General features: G+C 46.9%; 1 protein-coding gene across 2 annotated transcripts in view; it reads left to right on the top strand.

Moving 5' to 3' along the window:
* Window positions 1-15,629, top strand: part of LOC144791816 (zinc metalloproteinase-disintegrin-like VLAIP-B) — a 263,161-nt gene that overhangs the window by 69,775 nt on the left and 177,757 nt on the right. The window lies entirely within an intron of this gene.

The raw sequence follows: 15,629 nt of genomic DNA on the forward strand, positions 1-15,629 counted from the left end.
TATTTGAATATACAAACATTTTGTCACTTGAGCGAATCAAAGTTCTTTGCCAGTGATGGTCATTTACTGCCTCGATGATGGCCATTAGCCCTCCATGGTATGTTTTGTCACAAGTGATGTTCTAGTTGCCTCATAGGCGATGGACATTCATCCTCGTGTGATGCACACTAATACTAACAATTCACATGCTATTTTGGCATGTGTCGCATACAGATACACTAGAATTGTTGAACGAATGAATGAATCGGTGAATGACAATAGTGAACCAGCCTCACAAGTTCTTTGTATTTCCACATGCACAGCTTGAAATTCAAATATATGTAATGTGCTTTCCATAGAAATGCCCTCCCAGCAACAACTTCAAAAATACATAGAATAAACTATTTTTAAAGGAAAAAAAGCAAAAGCGAGCAAAGTTTAGTTAAACGTTCATTGTAACTAATTTTGGTAAATGTTTTTTTTTTTCTAATGTTAATCATGACTTCAGTTCTAGGGCCTATTGGTTTGAGTAAAATCATGCAGGCGTGTGCCCATCTCACACACTTTAGATTGGCTACTGAAACAAAACAAGAACTGTTGAAGCTTGACTTAAAACCCTCATTGCCTCTGCATCTGCATGCATGAGACAGCTACACTGGCAACCCATGCGCCAAAGAGCAAGATTTAAGCTGCTTAGTCATGCACACAAGGCCCTGTACCGCCACGGCCCTAGAATTCTTCAGAACAAAATCAAATTCTACGTCCCCACAAGATGTCTAACATTTAGGAAAAACCTTAAAACTCAGCTGTTTCTCAAGGTATAAGTACTGACAGTGTATATGCACCGAGGATTACCTCAACCATGCGTTTCCTGCTACCCAGCGCTATGATATCCAACAGGATGAATGTTGCGCTCTATAAATAAAAAATAAATAAAATAACAAATTGCCTACCAGTAAATCACACATCCAATCATTTTGCAGGAGTGTATCTGAAAGCATTATTGTAGAAAAGATGCTGTTGCAATTTTTGATTGGCATTGCTTGGAAGAAGCATGTGATATTCTCACAGTTTGCACCCTCTTTATTCCTGGTTGGTTCCTGGAGACCGACGAATCTTTTTGTTGATGTGCTTCACATGGTAGAACTTCAGATATTAATATTTATAGTATGTGGTGGCAAGACCATTGCTTGCCGTTGATGAGCATGTATCGATATAATTTACAAAATCGTACATAATGAATCTAAGTCAGCAGTTTCACATTGGTGGGGGGCAAATATAATGAAAGTGAGGGTAGGGGTACAGAAGGTCATACTACCGTCTTACCCACAAGATCCCTTGTAAGAGCAAAGGGTTTCTCACCGGCCTTGCTTAATCCATATTGCTGGCTAGCCTACTGGGAGTTGAGTCACTGCAATAGAAGCTGGGTGAATGAGTCATAAAAACAGTAAGGGGGTACTAAAGTGAGAGTACAAACCCACTAGGCGGGTGAACAGCTCAGGTGACCTGTACTTATAGTGCTAGAATAATTTGGCCACCCTCCTCTGGTCTCTGGTGAGGGGTGAGAGGGTGTCAAGGAACTGTGCCTAGACCACTGTACTACTTGACCAAGTCTGGGGCACTACGGTGAGGTCAGCAGCAACATTGCAGGTCAAAGAAGTCAATCCAGGGCCGTCAGGCTTCTTTCGTGCCAGAAGGGAAAGGAGTAGCACTTGGAGAAATGCTCTGGAAGCACCAACAGCAGTGGAGTCCCAACAAAAGCAAGTCCAACGGTGGTTAACACACTAGAGGAAATATCCTGCTTAAGTGTCCGAATTCAAGCTGGTGAGTCCTAGCCACCACCAGTAGGAGTCCACGAATCCTCAGATTGAATGATCGCAGTGCTCGTAGTGTTCATAAAGCATTAGCTTTGTGCACATACTCTAATGATAGTGTTTAGTGTTGCAGAAATTGCTTACGTTAACTATCATCCCAAACATTAAAAAATATATATAAATGAATGAGCTTAATTTACACATGAAGGCAAGTACATTCCTTGCTTGGGTGTAACTATTACACACCAAAAGCTATAATTCTGCTGCAACTCAGGTCGTTGGAAAAGGAGGCCAGTGGGAGCTGGCCCAATCAGATAACATGTGGCGAAACCTATTCGGGGTCTCCACTCAATATGCACCAAATTGTTGTTCATGCAGAGTACCAATTTGCGATTTGAGGGGTCTCTCTGGATGAGGGGGGGACACACAAACTGTTGTTAAAGAAAGCACAAAGACTGGAAGACTTAGAAGGACTATGGAAAATGGATGACGATGGTGCAGGCTGCACATATTACTAGCGGCTTTTGCACTTTTGCACTGTAGCACGGGTGATGCGACAAAAAGAATCCAAACACATTATGTCATTTCGAACTTTGAGCCCTTTTGGGCACAACCAGGATGAAGAACTACATTGCCACCTCTAATCATGCTTCCAAATGAACCCACAATCTGTGTAACAAGGATGCCTCCCTTGTAAATAGCTTTAATGACACCAACTTATTATAATTTTTGATTAGTTTTCTGAATGACTGGACTTGTAGACTATATAAGTTAGTTCAATCGAATAAGGTTGCTTTAGAAATGAAAAGTATAAATACTGTTTCTATTTTCAATACAGTGAAACCAAGAAGTGGTTCACAGCCCACTGGAGGGCTATAGAATTAGACATTCTCTCTCTGTTTTTTTCAAACTTAAAAATGTTAGTATATACATGAGGTTAACAGTTTCAAATATTCATACTACAAGTCCCAGAAACCCTGTGTGTAAACAGGAAGTGATGTAATTGGAATGAGTAGTTTCCTTTGATTGCTTTATTTAAATGTCAAAAAAATGGCCGATTTTGTAAACCTGTGAGCAAGATCTCTGTGGAGATCGAAACGCGTAAGGTGTTGCTGGTTTATGAAGTAAATAAACGAAAATTCCGGCTGAAATCCGAGTGTGGAGTCATTCCCTATCACACGAGAGTGCATGGGGAAAAACGTCTCTGCCAAGAGACAAACGGAAATATTTACATGCGGCTGGTCCGGCCGCGCCTCGCGTGCACCGCCCCAGAGCGCCCGGTGGCCTTGAACGTGGACGACATTGAAGTATATATATATATATATATATATATATATATATATATATATATATATATATTATTGTAAAGTAAAGCTCTACCATGTCAATTCATCTCAAGGCCACTTTTGGAATATGCGTCTGCTCCAGTTGCTATTACATCCAATGCCTCCTATTAATGAAATTAAGAAGATGATGTTTTTAGCCCGCGCCGCTCACCTAATCCTTTACCACATGGCTCTAAACCAAGAGATTACAAAAACCATCCAGATTTGTCGGTCCGTCAGCAGTGCTGTACAAATGTGCATTAGTGAATTTCAGTAGACCTTGTATCATTTAAAAAATAAAACAGAAAAGCTGGTATTGATTACGTTGCATGGTCAATGCTCCAAACTACTCAAAACCCAAAATACATTTCTAGCGAAATCCTAAAAAAATCACATGTTGTTTGGCTTTGGGTTTCCTGATTGGTACTGCCTTGGAATAAATGTTTCTACAATTGTTTTTACCTCTTAATATAACTTACAACTTTTCAGCCTATGCTTTTCCTACATTAATGAACTCTCAAAAACTATCAGGGTATTTGAATTCATTTAACCAATTTTTTTCTAAAAGCAACTCCAAGTTTTCCCTTAACAATATATCTTTTAATGGTTGTCTGTGCTTCCATTAGTATACTGTCACCACCCGATCTACCATTACAAGAGTTATTTAAAATGCATGCACATACACAATCCATTAGCTATGCATAGTTATGATTTAATTCCAGTGCTGACTTTAGGGCCCTCTTACACTGCCCGCCCCAAAAAATCATTGCTTCATAGTTATACTTTACCTTCAAATACCAGGTCCTTCAGATGATTAACATGAGTGATGTTAAAACTTTTTTCTTTTTTTGTGCGACATGGCTGATATCATGCTTTCAGCTTAATTCTGTTCATCTTGTTCTAATTGTGAGAACTCTAGAAGTGTTTGAAATCATTATCCTAAGGTGTATATCTCGGGTCCTGTTATCTTCCCACAAGCTAAGACTTTTACATTTTTCATGTTAATATTATTATTATTTACAATTTAGCAACATTTGTTTAGCTCAGACAATTGGGATTCTTTTATAGATTTATTGAATGCTCTATATTCATCCATAATTTAAAGCTGTGCCTGCTATAGGAGCAAAAAACGTTACTCTCTCCAGTTTGCTAAATATCTCTTTTGTTTTACTGGTTGAAATTATTTGGTGTAAGAACAGTTACAACTGCTCAAGCTGTAGGTGTTATATGTGCTTAGAATGAGTTTGGCCCAATCTCTAAGATTGTTTTACACTGACCTTCACCTAATATAAGAGACCCTATATTTTCCCCACCACTTGAAAAGGGGGGGCCCTCGGCCCCCCCGCACGCATGGCGGCGCGGCGACCGCCTCACCCCCTCTCCCCGCGGGTCCTTCGACGGTGGGGGCGTGCCCTGGGGGCGCGGCCCACCGCCGATTGGCCGGCGCCCCTCCTGACCCGGAATCAATGGACTGGTTCCGGGTCGGGGGGGGCGGGCGTGAGGAGGGGCCACCCGGCCCCTCGGGAATAAGAAGTAGGGAGCGCCCAGGAGACTCCCTTGTCCCTGGACGCTCCCTCGCTGAATGCTGTGCCCCGCGTTCGGGGCTTCTTTGTTTTAGTAATTTTTTCCTTTTTCTTTATTTAGGTCGGTTGGGCGGAAGCTTGGAAGCAGCCGCGTTGTGAGAGCGTCGGCAGGCCAGGGACGCGAGGCGACGGTGTTTTTTCCCCCTTGTTCTTTTAGGTTATCAAGGGCTTACGGAGACCTGCCGCGTGGAGCCGCGTCGGGAGATTACTGAGCGATCTTCGTCGACAGCCAGGAAAGCCTTGCGTGGGCGTCACACCGCAGGCGCCGGTAACAGTCGAGGAAGCACGGTGCACTAAGGTATCGGGTGGGGGCAGCGGTGGCTCGCTGCGAGGACAGGCTTGACAATCAGGAATTAGGCGCCGCTATTGTCTCTGGAGCAGGCAATTTTGGCGCGCTTTAGGAGGAACGACAAAACAGGCGTAAGGGGGCAAATTGAAAGTGATTAAGAGCACGCTCCATAGAAAGCAGCGAAGCAGGGTCGACCAGGGCAGCACCTGGAGGGGTGACCCTTTGGGAAGTGTACAAAACAAGGGGGCATTTGTGTAACTGTTTCTCACGCTACAGTGCAGTCTTTGGTTATAATTCAGTGTGCTGATTGTGCCACAAAGTGTGCAATTTTAAGAAAACGAGGAGACATTGCAGTATTTAGTTATAATCCATTGGCTATAGTCAGTCCACGAATGGTATAAAAGCAAGGTGACATTTATTGAAAGTGTTTTCATTAATATATGGTATTAACTGATATGTGAATTGTTGTTCAAGCATACAAACGTGGCATTGCTTCAAGTATTGGTCACTATTGTGGGGTATTAATTAGTCAATAACTTGTTGTTCAAGTAGTTGCACAAAAGCGCACAATAAAAGGGCTCAGGAGGGTACCGGTCTGTTGCATTAGTGTAATTTAAGGCCATTGATACAAGGAGTTTTGGTGCAACTGCTTTGTTACACGGTATTAATACTTGTTTTCAATTCCAGGCAACCTTAACTACATTATTGGCACATTTCAGCAGACAGTGCACGCAACGTGGTGAGGGCTGTGACCGCAGATCACCGTCGTCGACGAGGATACAGGAGGGGTCGGTAAGAGGGGTACGGGGGGCTAGCATTCATAGCTCCTGGTGGCCGCCGGGTGGGTCTACATTAGGTTTACTCACCCCCTTACATAAGCGGACAAGCCGCTAGTGTTGCGGTCGCCGTTGCATGGTGCTGAAAGCCCCCTGGTGACCCTCCATCTGAAAGGTACACACAGCTGACCGGTTGGGAATTAAGTAGGCAGCGGGTGTTTTTTGGGGGGTTAGCATCATGCCAGGTCCAAGGGGTGGAAAAAGGGGGTCCAACATGGAGGCTATGATGCGGGCTATGATGCGGGAGATGAGTGACATTAAACAACAGCTAGGACAAATTAAGGAGCGGGAAGCCCGGCTGGAGGATAGAGATGGCGAGGCACCGGGCCCGTCCGGGAGACCGGTCCGCAAGAGGGTGGCACCAGTGCCAAGAGGGGAATTTGTCACCCCGCAAGGGAAACCCAGGTCCAAAAGACCCAAGGAGGCGGTCCCCACCCCAGGCCCAGGGGATCCGTTACCCGCCGCACCGCCCGCGGTGGTCCCACCCCCACAGGTGCCTACACCCATTGCCCCTGTGGTGCCGGTGCCGGCAGGTCAACCAGTAGACGCTGGGGCTGCTTCCGCACCGGTGCCCACAATCCCGGGTACGGGCGGGCCACACCCGACGCCCGCTTTGCCAGCTGTGCCAGGACCACTGGGCATAACCCCAGTGGTACCTGTTGTCCCGGGGGGTAACGTAGATTCAATGCCACCCGAATTGTTAGCTCAGTTAACGGCCATGATGCCATGGCTCCAAAAAGGAGGAGCCTTCCCGAATTCGGTGGACCATGCAGCAGAGGCTGCAAGGTTCGTAGAAAAAATCAGGTCGGCACCGATCGCCGACAGTGTTGCATTGCCAATTTCTTCTCCCCTTGCAGGTCCAAGTGTTCCCCAGCTGGACGGAGTACGAGGGCAGCCGCCCCCGGTGCCCGCACTTGGTAAGGAAGTGGCATTGCCGCTCTTGGGGGACGGCGTAGTACCTTCCAGGAGCGAAAATCTAGCTCAACATGTGTCTTTAGCTGTTAAGGAAATGATTTGGGCTGATAAATACGTGTACATTTATTCTTTATTATTGGATAATAGGGAAATGGAGCAGGCAAAAGCACTGAAAGAGTGGATGCTCCCGAGTGAATGGAGGGCGCAGTGTACTAGATTCAGGGTTGAGGAAAATCTCAATAATTGGATGCAAGCATGGGCCGTTTTTACTGCAGTTAAGGCTGAGCGTCCTCCAGATCTGCAGGCTGCATTGGCTTGCTACTCGAGCAGGATTGTGGGTTGGAGTCAACAGTATTCTGGGGAAGCATGGAAAGGTTATGATGTTAATTTTAGAAAGGCATTGGAATTTAATAGAGCATTACCATGGGACTCGGTAGATTCCATGGCCTGGCACAAACAGTTCTCTGACACTGCACCTCCCCCTCAGTTCGGTGCGGGCAGGGTGTTCACTAGACCGCAGCAGCCCTTTCGGCCCCCCCAAACGAGTGAAGTACCTGGGAGATTTAGGGCAGGTGGGCCAGACAAGAAAGGAGTGTGCTGGGATTTTAATAAGCGTACTTGCACAAGGGCCGCGTGTAAGTTTAGGCATGCATGTGCCTCCTGTGGGCACCCCTCTCATCCAGAATCTACCTGTAGGTCCAAGCAAGGGAACACTGGACAGAGGGGTAGGGGAAGGCCACTGTGAGTCAGACACGTCACGCCCCCCCACTCCAGTGGATGTGGTGGCAATGATTCCATTCTTGAACAGATACCCTGACCACAAAGCGGCCACCCTACTCCAGGAAGGTTTTTCTAAAGGTTTTAGGATCCCGGCCGGGGGATACACAGGCAGTGCACACTGTAGAAATCAATTATCAGTCACACACAATCCGGCTGTTGTGGCCGCCAAAATTGACAAGGAGCTTTCCTTAGGCAGGATATCTGGCCCTTTCTCTGCGGTGCCAGTACACAACTTTGTGTGTTCCCCACTGGGAGTTGTCCCCAAGAAAGAGAAGGGGCAATTCAGATTGATTCATAACCTATCAGCGCCAAAGGGGGCCTCACTGAATGATGCCATTGACGAAGGTATCTGTAGTGTGAAGTACGCCTCTTTTGATCAGGCTGTGACCTTACTACAGGCCACTGGACCAGGGGCGCTGATGGCGAAATCAGACATAGAGTCCGCCTTCCGCCTCCTCCCAGTCCACCCGGGGGACCAACATCTTTTAGGTTTCACCTTTAGGGATAGGTTCTACATGGACAAATGCATGCCTATGGGTTGTTCTATTTCTTGCGCCTACTTTGAGATGTTTAGTTCATTTCTTGAATGGGCCATGAGACAGGTGACAGGCCATCAGAGGGTCATGCATTACTTAGATGATTTCCTCTTCCTCGGTACAGCGGGTTCTCAGGAGTGCGCACTTGCATTGCAGGAATTTTGCGTGCTCATGCGGGCTTTTGGGGTCCCGCTCGCGCCTGGGAAAACGGTGGGCCCGACCACCTGCTTAGAATTTCTGGGCATCGAGATTGACTCAAGGGAGAAATGTTTTAGACTACCTAAGGACAAGGTGCGCAAATTCAGGACGTCGCTACAGTTATGCCTCCGGAAGGAGAAGGTCACTTTGCAGCAATTACAGGAGGTGGTAGGGCAACTAAATTTCGCACTAAGAATCATCCCAATGGCTCGCCCCTTCTCTCGCTCCATCGCGCACGCGATGAAGGGGCTGAGGGAAAAGCACCACCGCACGCGCCTATCGTCTGAAATTCGCCAGGATATGCTTATTTGGATGGCATTCCTGGAGGATTTTAACGGTAGGGTGGTCTGGCCCGGCCCGCTCACTACATCAGCGGAGTTAGGACTATGGACCGATGCGGCTGGTAGTGTGGGCTTTGGTGCCATCCTAGGGAATAGGTGGGTCGCTCAACAATGGCCAGAAGAATGGAAGACATGGGGTTTGATCGGCAACATTGGCTTCCTGGAACTTTTTCCAATATGGGTGGCACTGATGGTTTGGCCCGAACACCTATGTAACCAATCAGTGGTGTTTTGGTCAGATAACATGACAGTGGTGGAATGTATCAATCAGCAGGGGGCGCGGTGTCCTTTCATACTTCGTCTGATCAAAGAGATTGTGCTGCGGTGCCTTAAACTGAATGCTACTTTTAGAGCCAAACATGTCCCTGGTGTTTTAAACAATGCTGCTGACTCCCTTTCTCGCTTCAAAATGCAGGTTTTCAGGGAACATCTCCCCACAGCAGACCCCTCGCCAGCACACTTCCCAGCGGTACTTTGGCAGATTGGTGCCCCAGATTACAAGACCTCGTGGTCGCTAGCTTAGCCCCCAGGACCAAGACGGCGTACGAAGGGGCGTTTCTGTCTTATTGTTCTTTCTTGGGGCCGCAGTGGGAAGTGCTTTGGGCGGAGGAGGATGGGTTTGCAGCCTATTTAGAATGGATGCACACAGAGGGGCGCTCAGTGGCTGCGGCAACCAGACATAGGGCAGCAGTGTCATTCTTCGCTCAAGCTAGGGGCTTCCGGGATCCCACCAATACCTTTATGATACGCAAGGCTTTAAGGGGATGGCGCCGTATTCAGGGACACCAGAAGGATAAGAGGAAGCCCATGGGGTTGGCCCGGCTAACAGCCTTACTGGGCACGCTGGAGACTGTTTGTAACTCAGAGTGGGAAGTGCTTCTTTTTAGGGCGGCATTCTCCCTGGCATTTTATGGGGCACTGAGAATTAGTGAACTTGTGGCAGGATCTAAGGCTGACATACTAGGTGGCTTGCAGAAGGCTGGGGTGACGATAAGGGGGGACACCATGTGGGTGATTATCCAGAAATCAAAGACCGACCAAGAAGCTAGGGGTCACACCATAGTTCTGCAACGGGCCCCCGCCAACCCGTGCTGCCCGGTGAGGCACGTGGAATCATTCATGGGGTTATTGGTCGGTTCGGCAGGCGGGGCGTTGCTCTGTCACGCCGACGGGAGCCCCTTAACCAGGTATCAATTCAGGAGAGTGTTCGAATTAGGGGTTACAAAAGCGGGTCTTGATCCTAGAGATTTCGGATCTCATTCCTTCAGGATTGGGGCAGCAACTGAGGCGGTGGCGGGGGGCCTCCCAGTGGAAAGAGTGAAGACAATTGGGAGGTGGTCGTCAGACTGCTATAAACGTTATGTTCGGATTGACATGCTATGATTACCTGTCACTCACGCTTGGTCTCTTTTCCGCTCTCTTACAGTTTCTCAGACCTGTTACGCAGGGGAGGAATTTGTCGTCGGGCACCGCCAATATTCATCGCCACGGAGCGGCGACCAGGAAACAACAAAGAACAATGTCTGGATTGTTGGTCATTCATATGTAAAGCGAGCGGAATGTGTCTTCCTGTCAGGTGTCAAGAAGGAAAGGGCGGCACAACTAGGGTTGAATATCACGTTCTTTGGCAGGGGAGGGTTGTGTCTTCACGAGTTTAGGGGATTCTTCCAAGGGCTGTTAGCACGCCAGCGGGCTCCACCGTCAGTGGTGATACTTCACCTTGGGGAGAACGATTTGGCAACACTGGGCAGGCGCACCTTGATTGAGGAGATTATCTCAACAGCGGGTTGGATAGCTAGGACCTGCCCCGGGTGCACACTAGTATGGTCACAACTAATACCTCGACTTCAGTGGCGGGGGGGCGATTCAGTCAGGGCGTTGAATCACTCGGTAAAGAGGATCAACACACGGCTGGATAGGTTGTTCCGAACCCCCGTGTTACAGTCAATACCTCATGGGTGCATCTGGGGTCAAAAGTATTACTTGAAAGACGGGGTTCATCTGACAGAAGAGGGTAATGTCCTATGGGCTGACAATATCTGGGCTTGGCTGGAGGGTTGGGGTAGAAGGATGTGTCCTTAGATAGGGGCTAGAGAGGGAGGCCAGATCGTCGGTTAACAATACTGGCCTGTGGCGGTAAGGTCATTATCGGTGAGCACATATTTGAGGTCTGAGGGGGCGGGCATCATCCTATGGAGGTTCCCGCCCAGGGGGAGGAGCCTGCGGGCCACTCCCAGTACTCCAGGGGCAAGGTAATATGCAAAGGAGCGCGGGTAGGAGTAGTTCACGCTTTCCTTAGGCTGGTAGCCACCCCGCGCGCGTGGACTCATGACGCCACCGGCGCAGAGTAAGGGCCCTCCTTTAGTGGGTAAATGGAGTTTGGGGCGTAGACCGGGCAATTCCCGGGGTAACACTGCGCATGCGCACTTCTAAGGGGAAGGCGCAGCTTGTAGGACCTGACACCGGTAGTGACCCTGCCATATGGCCAGAAATGTACAAAAATCAAGATAGGATGTTTAGTTAAGCTAGGAACAACTTGTATTAGAGTTTTGTTAAGGTCAGGCTCTCAAACTTGTTGATAACGATTGTATAAACTGAATGTCCTGCTGATTTTTGTATTTCATTGTTGATTATGCAATTAAAACCCTTTTTTAATTTCATACTTTAATAAATACGGCCGGGCGACTAGCGCCCGCCTTCCAAAGAGTAAACACGTCTCGTGTCCACGTTCCTTGGTGTTGGGTGCCGGAGTGGGGGGGAGGCGGCAGCTAGTCGCTGACCATGTGAAAAGGGGGGGCCCTCGGCCCCCCCGCACGCATGGCGGCGCGGCGACCGCCTCACCCCCTCTCCCCGCGGGTCCTTCGACGGTGGGGGCGTGCCCTGGGGGCGCGGCCCACCGCCGATTGGCCGGCGCCCCTCCTGACCCGGAATCAATGGACTGGTTCCGGGTCGGGGGGGGCGGGCGTGAGGAGGGGCCACCCGGCCCCTCGGGAATAAGAAGTAGGGAGCGCCCAGGAGACTCCCTTGTCCCTGGACGCTCCCTCGCTGAATGCTGTGCCCCGCGTTCGGGGCTTCTTTGTTTCCCACCCACCATCCCTTGGTACAAAGTTTAAGCAGCGTTATGTCCGGTCTAATGGTAAGTTTCATAGGTATAGACCGCGGGAGAGAGTAGGTTGTTGTGGTATTTTGTGATCTGTTGTCAGGACCTTTTTCCCTTTGTAGAAAAATGATGTGTGAAGTGAGCTATATTTGAAGATATGTGTCGTTAGGCCTTTTTTCCCTTTGTAGATATATGTAGATATTGTGATTATGAGCAACATGCGTGAACTGAATTGTAATTTTATGCCATGTGTCGTTAGGCCTTTTTTCCCCTTTAGCTATGCGTGGATACTGTTATTTATTAGCCAGTGTAGTTGTCCTTTAGACTTTTTCCATAGGTCGTCGTATTTATTAGGTATGGGGCATGCGGTAAGGTCATTATCGGTGAGCACATATTTGAGGTCTGAGGGGGCGGGCATCATCCTATGGAGGTTCCCGCCCAGGGGGAGGAGCCTGCGGGCCACTCCCAGTACTCCAGGGGCAAGGTAATATGCAAAGGAGCGCGGGTAGGAGTAGTTCACGCTTTCCTTAGGCTGGTAGCCACCCCGCGCGCGTGGACTCATGACGCCACCGGCGCAGAGTAAGGGCCCTCCTTTAGTGGGTAAATGGAGTTTGGGGCGTAGACCGGGCAATTCCCGGGGTAACACTGCGCATGCGCACTTCTAAGGGGAAGGCGCAGCTTGTAGGACCTGACACCGGTAGTGACCCTGCCATATGGCCAGAAATGTACAAAAATCAAGATAGGATGTTTAGTTAAGCTAGGAACAACTTGTATTAGAGTTTTGTTAAGGTCAGGCTCTCAAACTTGTTGATAACGATTGTATAAACTGAATGTCCTGCTGATTTTTGTATTTCATTGTTGATTATGCAATTAAAACCCTTTTTTAATTTCATACTTTAATAAATACGGCCGGGCGACTAGCGCCCGCCTTCCAAAGAGTAAACACGTCTCGTGTCCACGTTCCTTGGTGTTGGGTGCCGGAGTGGGGGGGAGGCGGCAGCTAGTCGCTGACCATGTGAATTCTGTGGCACAGAACTGAAGTGGTGCATGCAGGGTTATTTTAAATGTATGTAAAGATGTTCCTCTTTACCATGACACACACTTAACCACGTGGGTCAGTATCATGTATGGTAACTTAATCCATTACTGGATTTTTAGTGAGCAGAACCTTGCATATTTATACTGGGAGAAATGAAACTACAAGTTCCAAAATGCAAAATAATGTTAGCTAAAAAGGCCGACCTCTGTGTGTGTGTTGATGGTAACACTGATGAACGTGGCAGCTGTGCTTTTTCAGGATCACGGAACGTTCAGTTTGTACTATTGCTACTGTTTTGGGGCTACTTGGCACCCTTTACTTGCCAGTTTTCATCATTCCTACATTAAAGGAGCATAGAGTATATAACTGTGGTAAAGCAGAGGGTGCAAGATACCACCCATGCTTTAGGTCTGGCCTAAAAGCAGCTTTAGCAGGCTCACCTGCCTCGTTGTTGAAGAGATAACCATAATATAAAATGCAAGAGCTTTAGGTCAAACCTCTTAATCCATTTGCCTGCTCAAGTGTCACTTACGATTTGCATACACCCACTACATCGCACATGATGGGGCAATGGGTAAGCCCACTTCATTCAACGGCTCTCCTGATTGTGAGTGATGGCATGTGCCTTGTGCCTAAAGAAGTAATCCACTAAACTGCCAGAACTGGTTGGCCAATCTCTGCTTTTACGTCTTTGATTTCATGACTTTTTATGTTTATTTTCACAATTGGTCCTTTATTTTTACATGTTTTTTTGTAAACTTAAACATGTCTCAGTAAGACAATGTCATTTTTTCTTTTAAACTTTCAATGCCTATTGCATATGTTTTCAAGACAAATAGATTCCAAAACGTTGCAGGCTTGCCAAGGTCCGACTTCTTGGCTTTGCCAATGCATGCTTTCTGTGTGGCTTAGCCCTAAAGATTTTCAACTCTGCCATTTGTTTTGTCACCCCTGTCGTTATCCCACCGGAAGCCTTTCACTTTTTTGAGATGTTATTGTCCCCTCTTCACTGAGAAACCTCTTCGGATATCGGTGTTATGCCCGTTATAAAACCAGTACCAAATATGACTTTAAACAAATCAAATTTCATATTTCACACTTTAGAGTCGTTGCAATTTGCCTGCCCTTGCTGATAGCAGCATTTCGCATCTATGCACAGAACTCTGGTTCTTATTTGCCAGAACGACGACCCTTATGCACTAACACATTTCCCTACTTACATAGAATGCATAAAAATCCTTGATACATCTGGCCCTAGAAATGTTAATCACACGTGCCATTGCACACAATAATCATGCCAAAGTACCTACGATTGGGCTTCGTAATACATATGCACCCACTCCACCTACTTAGTTTATGTAGTATAGTGCCTTTCCGTAACTGGGGATGCTGCGAGTACTTTATTGTACTTTGTCCTGCTTGAGAAGCTTGGATCCCGAGTTGGCCGTCTCTTGTGGGTGACTCTCTCAAGGCAGGCGTGTGTGGTCATTAATATTACTTTAAGACAAATTGGAGGGTGGGTCTGTCTCTGTTATTGGCTAGAAACAGCTGGAAGAACTTCAAGTGCTGATACTTGTCTTTATACTACCGCTGTAGCAAGGCCCAAGTCAGATGGCCAGAACAACATCAGTTGTGATGTTTAAAGGCACTGATGGTGCAGACAGGGACCACAATCTCGAAGCAGCATTCCCTGTGCACAGGGCTGGTCCAGCAAAGCAGGCCAAGAGCTATTTCATCTGAAGGAGAGTGGCTTCCCCACTTCAGATCATTTACTGGGAGGGTACTTTTTTGGGTGTAGCCAGACCCATTAGAGACCTTGAAGGTTCTACAGGTAGCCCACTGCAGCAACTATGCACAATTCATGTGTGAAATTATAGAACACATGTATTTTTGCAGTTTCTTGCATAAATACATTTTTTTAGTTTTTTTTTTAAAGTAGGCAGTTTATGAATTTTAATGCGACACCAACTCTGCATACTTCCCGGTCCACAGATGAGTCCCAGTGCTCAGTCTGGCAAACACCAGAACACACTGAGATGACTTATGATCACCAGTAGTGCCGTACAAACAAATTAAAGTTCAGTTTTTGTTAAAAAAGGATTGCCGGTAAAGATTCAAGGATAAAAAATGTTATAAAAAATCACAGTTGTTAGGGTTGTCGACGCAGCGTTTCGGTGTGTAACGATACCACCTTCATCAGGACTAACAATTCTATATAGAAGAAACATACCATTAGATACATTCACTGGTTTATTAAAAGCACATTCTTTCAACAATTGTTTTATCCTTGAATCTTTACCGGCAATCCTTTTTAACAAAAACTGAACTTTAATTTGTTTGTACGGCACTACTGATGTTATATGACATTGATTTTATTGATTTGTAATAAACTGTTCTTTTAATTCCACACACATGTATTTTTTATGATTTTTTGACATTATGATGTTTTTAATATATGTTAAAATTGAGTAATTTTGTATACGTTTCTAGTAAGTCGGCATTATGAGTTATTAGGGCAATACAGGTAAGGGCATCTTAAGAGTTGAACCTTTTGGGACTTCTCAATTTCCTCACTTCAAATCTCCTTGTCCCTAATTGGATTATAAAGGAGACCTCCCTTTCTTTTTTACTGACTTATGATCACCGCCAGGATGACACGAGAGCTGTTTGTGAAACTGAACAGCATCTTGCTGCAGGGAGGAAGCTAGTAACTGCACCTACTGCAGGAGGGAGGCTGCAAGAGCAGAGCACAACTGTGAATATAGTCTAAATGATGAAAAATGGAGAGGAAGAGCCTCTGAACAGTGGACAGTGGTGTACAGTTGCGGCAGAGTTGACCAGCATCTGCTAGTGGTCGAGGAGAATGAAAGCAGAGGAGACAAACCTTTTATGAA

Source organism: Lissotriton helveticus, chromosome 11 (assembly GCF_964261635.1).
Source record: "Lissotriton helveticus chromosome 11, aLisHel1.1, whole genome shotgun sequence".
Lineage (NCBI taxonomy): Eukaryota > Metazoa > Chordata > Amphibia > Caudata > Salamandridae > Lissotriton > Lissotriton helveticus.